Here is a 6,899-nt window from a genome sequence, read left to right as displayed (position 1 = left end):
TTGCATGAGCATTTCTGAGATTTTTGAATGATTCCATCCCTTGATTGCTTCACGCATTTCCCTTTCTGCACCCACAAGGTTAGTGCCATTGTCTGATCTCATGACAGACACTTGACCTCGTCTTGCAATAAACCTCCTGAATGCATTTATGCAAGAATCAGTCTCAAGTGAGTGGGCAACTTCTATGTGTATTGCTCTAACAGCAAGACATGTAAACAATACACCATATCGCTTAACTCTGCTGCGCCCATGCTTGACCTCAAAAGGTCCAAAATAGTCTACGCCCACATTTGTGAATGGAGGTTTGTCAGGAATCAGGCGATCTTGTGGCAAGTTTGCCATTCTTTGTTCACCAGGTTTCGCAGATGTCCTTCTACATGTTACACACTTTGACAGGATCTTTCTTATTGCTGAATCTGCCTGTGGAATCCAGAATCTTTCTCTCAGCCTGGATAATATGTAATTCCTTCCTCCATGGCCTGTTTCTTGGTGAATGTGTCTCAGAATCAAAGTAGAAACATGATGACCTTTAGGGAGAATCACTTGATGCTTAACATCGGCTGGTAGTGCAGACTCATGCAACCTACCGCCAACCCTTAAAACTCCATCCTGGACAAAAGGATCCAGCTTCACAATGTGACTGCTCCTTTTAAGCTTGTCACCCTTTTGAAGACTTGCAATTTCTTCTGCGAAGCTTTGATTTTGACAAAACTTAACAATCTCAGTTTCTCCCTTTGCAACATCTGCAGTGGTAAGTGGAGATCCCTTAATACATGTTTTGAACTGCTGCATTTGACCTGCAACCTTTTCAGATTTCCTTTTACTGCTGTCACAGCCACTTGCTTGTGACGTGAGAAGCTTCCGATGCGCACTTAACCTGCCAAGCAGCTGCTTGAACGTAAGTATCCAGGAAACTGCCTTTTTTAGACGGTACCAGTCTGAATAGTGAGAGATCAGTTTGTTCACTGGATTTTCATGTAATTTTGTAACATCCACACTCATCACCTCTTTGACTTCGACATCATTTTTTGGTATTTCTTTAATGTCCGGTGGAATTGGCCAGTTTTTCTTATCTTTTGTCAAAAACTCTGGCCCAGCAATCCAGTTTGAACACTTCATGAATGTCTCTGTGTTCATTCCTCTTGAAGCGTGGTCAGCAGGGTTTAATTCAGAGTTTACATACATCCACTGACTTGGTTTTGTGTTGTCTCTAATAAGTGACACTCTATTTGCTACAAATGTCTTAAATCTGATGTTCTCGCTGGAAATGTACTTCAAAACAGTGCTACTGTCAGACCAAAACACAGATTCTTCTTGTGGCATTTGCAGCTCCTTTCTCATGAGCTTGTCCATTTTTACAGCAACTGCAGCTGCTGTCAACTCCAGACGTGGAATTGTTATCTGCTTCAGAGGAGACACTCTGGACTTGCCCATAATGAATGAGCAGTGAGTTTCTCTTTTCTGGTTTGTGATACGGAGGTAAGTAACGACTCCGTAACCTCTCTCACTGGCATCAGCGAAGTGGTGCAATTGTGTAGATATGACCACTCCAAATCCAGCAGGTTTCAAACACCTGTTGACGGTAAAGCCATGAAGTTTTGAAAGCTCTGAATGCCAAACTTGTGACCTTTGAGCCAGTTCAGCTGGGATTTCCTCATCCCATGAAATCTTCCTGCCACATAGCTCTCGCAGGATGATTTTTGCTGTCAGAATGACAGGAGACAAAAAACCCAATGGGTCATATATTGCACTTACAAATGAGAGGATGCCTCGCCTAGTCTTTGGCACAGGTTTTTCAGTTATCCTGATCTTGAATACATCTGTCTCTGTGCACCAGTTCACTCCTAGGACTCTTTCCTCTGGTAGTGCATCATGTCTCAAATCCAAATCTTTCATCTCTTTTGCTCTTTCCTTTTCAGGAATGGAAGCAAGGACAACTCTGCTGTTGCTCATCCACTTTGTTAAGTGAAATCCTCCACTCTCACACAATGCAGTCAGGTCCCTGACCATAGTACATGCCTCTGTTTCATCTGAAACTGACAGAAGACAATCATCTACATAAAAGTTGTTCAGAACAGCATTAACTGCTGCTAGTGGCATTTTTTCTTTAGCATCTTCTGCTGCCTTTTTTAGTGCATAGTTTGCACAGCTTGGGGAGGATGTTGCCCCAAACAAGTGCACCATCATTTTGTATTCTTGCAGAGGTTCATTCAAGTTCCCATTTGGCCACCAGAGAAAACGCAAAAGATCACTGTCCTCTGGAGGTACTCGCACCTGGTGATACATAGCTTCTATGTCTGACATCAAGGCAATGTGATCCCACCTAAACCTTGTTAGTACCCCAATCAGTGTGTTCGTTAGGTCTGGCCCTTGCAAGAGTTCTTCGTTCAGTGATTTCCCTTGAAAGGATGCTGCACAGTCAAAAACTACACGGAGTTTTCTTTTCTGAGGGTGGTACACCCCATGGTGTGGTATGTACCAAACTCTCTCATTTTCAGGGGTAGTCTTTGTGTTTGGTACCTGAACTGCGTAGCCTTTATTCAGCAAGTCAGACATGAAGCTCTGATACTCCTCGTGAAACTCTGTGTTTCTGATTAATTTTCTTTTCAGATTCTCTGCCCTCTGCATTACTGCACTGCGGTTGTTTGGCATTTTGACAGCTTTGTTTCTCAAAGGAAGACCTATGCTATAATGACCATTAATCCTTTCAGCTGTGCCATTGACAGAATCCATAAACATGATGTCTTCTCGTGACATTTCCTGTTTTTCCTCAGAAGCTTTCTCTGGAAAATCATAGTTGAGCTGTTGCATCAAAAGATTCTCAACATTAGTGATAGAGATGCGATTTACTGAAACACTCAGCTCTCTGTCAGAAGGAGTAGAGCAAGAATCTCTCTTGAGAGGGCCATTGATAACCCAACCCAGGACTGTTCGAACAGCATATGGACCGTTATCGTTACTATGAATAATCTCCCATGGTTCCATAGCCTTGTGCACATCACATCCTATCAAAAGTCCAATGTCTGCGTCTGAATGTGGGAACTTGATTTGCCGAAGATGTGGCCACCTTTTTAAATCATCCTGTGTAGGGATGTTCTCTCTAGACACTGGAATGTCTGCATGAGTGTAAATGTCAGGAAGATCTATATAGGTGTTCTCATTTAAACCACACACTTCTAATCCTGACAGGTGGTAACTTGTCACCATCTTTTCTTGTCCCATTGTGCGAAGCATGAATTTTGTCTTCTTACCTTCTACACCCAGTTGTCTCATCAGTTTTTCTGAACAAAACGTGGCTTGGCTCCCATTGTCCATGAATGCATAAGTCTCAATCAACTTATTGCCTTTCTTCAACTTAACCCACACAGGAACGATCGATAACACATGAATGCCTTTTCCGGCCCCCGTGGCTCCACAAATTCTGCCTGAAGTGTGTGTTTCATCACTTGTTGTGGGAATGTCTGAGACATTTCTCTGGATGCAATCGTCTGCCTTACTGTCCTCCTCCTTTGTCCAATGAAGCATACTTGGATGTCTCTTAGAGCAGTACTCACACAATGATCTTTTCTTACAGTCCTTACTCAGATGACCTTGTGTCAGACATGCAAAGCACAGACCCTTTGCTTTAAGGAACTCTAGTCTTTCTTTGTAAGGCTGGTTTCTGACCTTTTGACATTCTGCCAGTGTATGGAGTTTTTCACAGTATATGCATGGTTTCTGGAAGGCATTGCTAGTGTGACAAGAAGCACTTTTATTAATTTCAGGTGACCTTTCATTTGCAGCTTGTGTTACACTTGTAGCAAATGTGCTTCCCCTTTGCCTGGATGATCTAGTCATTCTCACATTTGCAGATGACTTTGCTTTGTCTTCAGCATCCTTAATGTCACCATACAAAGGATCTGCAGCTATTTTTGCTTGTCTGTTTATGAATCTAACCAGATCTGAGAACTTTGCTCTCCTTCCACTTGTTTCTTGAATGTCAAAAGCAGAGACTCTCCACATTTCTCTCATTTTGTATGGCAGTTTAGAGACAATAACTCTGAGGTTCGTGGGGATCTCCATCTCTTGCAGTTGACTGATGTCTTGCATTGCATTGTTACAACCAGTGAGAAACAGTGAATAGCTATGAAGAGCCTTTGCATCATCTGTTTTGATTTGTGGCCAATTGAATGCTCTGTTCATGTAGGCAGTTGCAATTCTCAGTTCATTACCATAATGACAAAACAGCAACTTCCTTGCCTCACTGTAGCCTTGTTGAGGATTCATGTGCTGACAACTTCTTACCAAATCTCTGGGCTCACCTCTGGTGAACTGTTCAAGGTAATATAACCTGTCACTGTCACTGTCAGTTTTGTCATGAATTGTATGGTCAAAGGCTCTTGTAAATGGTATGAACTCAAGTGGATCACCACTAAAGATGGGAATGTCTCTTTGAGGCAAATGTGACAGTCTATGTTGTTTGACTAACATCTCAGTGATATCATTTTGTTTCAACATGACTTCACATAGATTCATTGGAATAACACTGGCATCAGTTTGGTGCAAGTCATCTTCTTGTTTTACACTGTGACTGTTTACCTTTGAATGCCCATCATGTTCACCTTGTACCTTTGGCTCTTGGAAGCTGAATTGCTTAACAGCCGATTCACACTGTTCCACATCATTTTTACAGCTGTCATATTCACAGTCCTCTAACACTTTTATTTTGGCTGTAGAAGCAGCAATAGCTGTCTCGATCTCAAGCTGTTCTCTTCTTGCTTTTAACTTACATTCTTCAATGTCCAAGGCTTGTCTCTGTTTCAAGGATGCGGCTCGTGCGAGCAGAGCAGCGCGCTCTGTTTCTTCTTTCTGCCGTACAGATGATACCGAAGAAGCTCTGGACGATCTTGATGAGCGGCTACTGACTGAGCTTCTTCCAATGCTGGTACCTGATTTCTTTGCAGTTAGTCTAGCAGTCACTGACACGCTGTCATCTGGGCTCACGTCGTCGTGATGCTGATGTCTTGTTACGATGATCCATTTCTCAACTTCAGTCATAAACGCACTGAACTGCTCCTTTTTTGGGTTGAACCAGAGCATCTGGTCCACATTCCTTTCATCTTCTGGCAACAGCGACAGTACATCATCATTTGCCCGTAAGAATTCTTCATGCAGCTTTGAAAAGTTACTTAAATGTTCATCAACAATGTCAAGGCTTTCATTCTCTTTCATCAGTCCGCTAATTTTATTCATTTTTGAAGTTAATTGTGACAGCTTGGACCTTCTTGCGTTTATGTGCCTGCCGAGCTGTTCTTCCAAACCTCTTTCGGTGTACTTTTGCGCCCTCTTGTGGCCAGTCCCGCTACTGCAGCTCTGTGCCCTGGGCCTGCAACCTTGCGGGTCTTTATCTGCCATCTCTGCCCCTTTTACACAACTTCTTATTCAACAAGTGTTCATGAAACAAAATGGTCTATGACACAAAGCTGAGGCTTTCGTAGTTAGTGTCATCTTCTTAAGACCAAAAACACTGTCACTGACTTATTTGTAAGAAGTTGAGAATCGCAATTGTTCAGTTTTAACACGACTTGTAGCTTAGCAGCATATCATAGTCCAAAACTTTATCCATGAAAGCTTATTTCTTCTTTTCTTAGATTCTTCATGCATACAGCTCTGTGCACTTAACTGACTTGCTGTATCAAACTTTGCACGATCTCATAGCGATGCAGTCGTCTTGCTCGGGAGCATGATGGTTTTACTTAATGTAGTGGCTATCTTTGTTTCTTCTTGGAATTCTCTATTTCTCTTATATCTAAAATAAGAGTCTGGATGGACAAGAGGCTGTTTTACGCGTCGGTTTGTGCAACAACGACGGTAAAACCATCGTGTCGCTCCGCCATTCGCTTACTTTATTTCTCACAAAACTTTCACAACAAAAGCACCATATCCTTTTCAGGCTTTTCAAAATAAAGCATGTAATAACTATAAATGGCGCTAACACATATGTTTGTGGCCAGTCTCTAGCCACATACACATCTGACACACTGACATCTCAAATAACTGCGACAGGTTTCGTTTTTTACTTGGTACCATTACCACTGTTATCAGTCACTAACCTACCACTTCTCTTCCAGAGACTCCAGCTATATGTGAAAATTTTATCGGTAATGACTCCAGCTGCCTATGATCCCTCGGTTCCCCCAAAATCCTTGGTTGTTTGGTTTTGTTTTTTTTATCACTTTGAGCCTGTTTCTCTGTCTAAATTGGCTGAAATGATTACCCATCTTAAGCTCTCTGTGTGTCTCCCTAGACATTATTCCCACTCATTTATTCAAGAAGACACAGTCAGGCCTAGGGTGCTATCCATTATTGATGTCTGTCTTCTAAAAGGGACATGTCTTTCTCCCTGCCATCTTCAAACATGTGGTAGTGCAGCCAGCTCTCTCTCACAAAAAAACAAAAACAGAAAAACTGAATGAGTTCTAAATTTCCTTTCCTGTCCAAGGTGCTGGAAAAAGATGTCAAATGGTTTCAATGGTGAGAAGTCTGGTTTCAAAGCACACAATAGCACAGAATAAGCACTTTTAGATGTTTTTTTATTCATCTTCTATTAATCTCAGACTCGAATGATTATGCTATTTGGCACAGTGGATCATAGTATCCTAGTCTCTGGACTGAGAATTGTGTGGGCATTAAAGGAACCTTTTCTCTTAAATGGTTTAGATCAGTGATTCCCAGAGTGTGGTCCTGGGCCTCCTGGTGGGCTTTGAAAGTACTGCAGGGGAGCCACAGTAAGAGGAGAAATTCAAAGTATGTACAGTTGCATATTTATATGCATTTATTTATTTATTTTAATAAAAGGTGAAGCAAAACTGTTAATACAGGTTTGAGTCCCAGGGGCAGGTGGGTCACACATTTGACTC

Source organism: Astatotilapia calliptera, chromosome 7, assembly GCF_964374335.1.
Source record: "Astatotilapia calliptera chromosome 7, fAstCal68.1, whole genome shotgun sequence".
NCBI lineage: Eukaryota > Metazoa > Chordata > Actinopteri > Cichliformes > Cichlidae > Astatotilapia > Astatotilapia calliptera.
The sequence above is the reverse complement of the archived record's forward strand: the minus strand, read 5'-3'. Positions refer to the sequence as shown.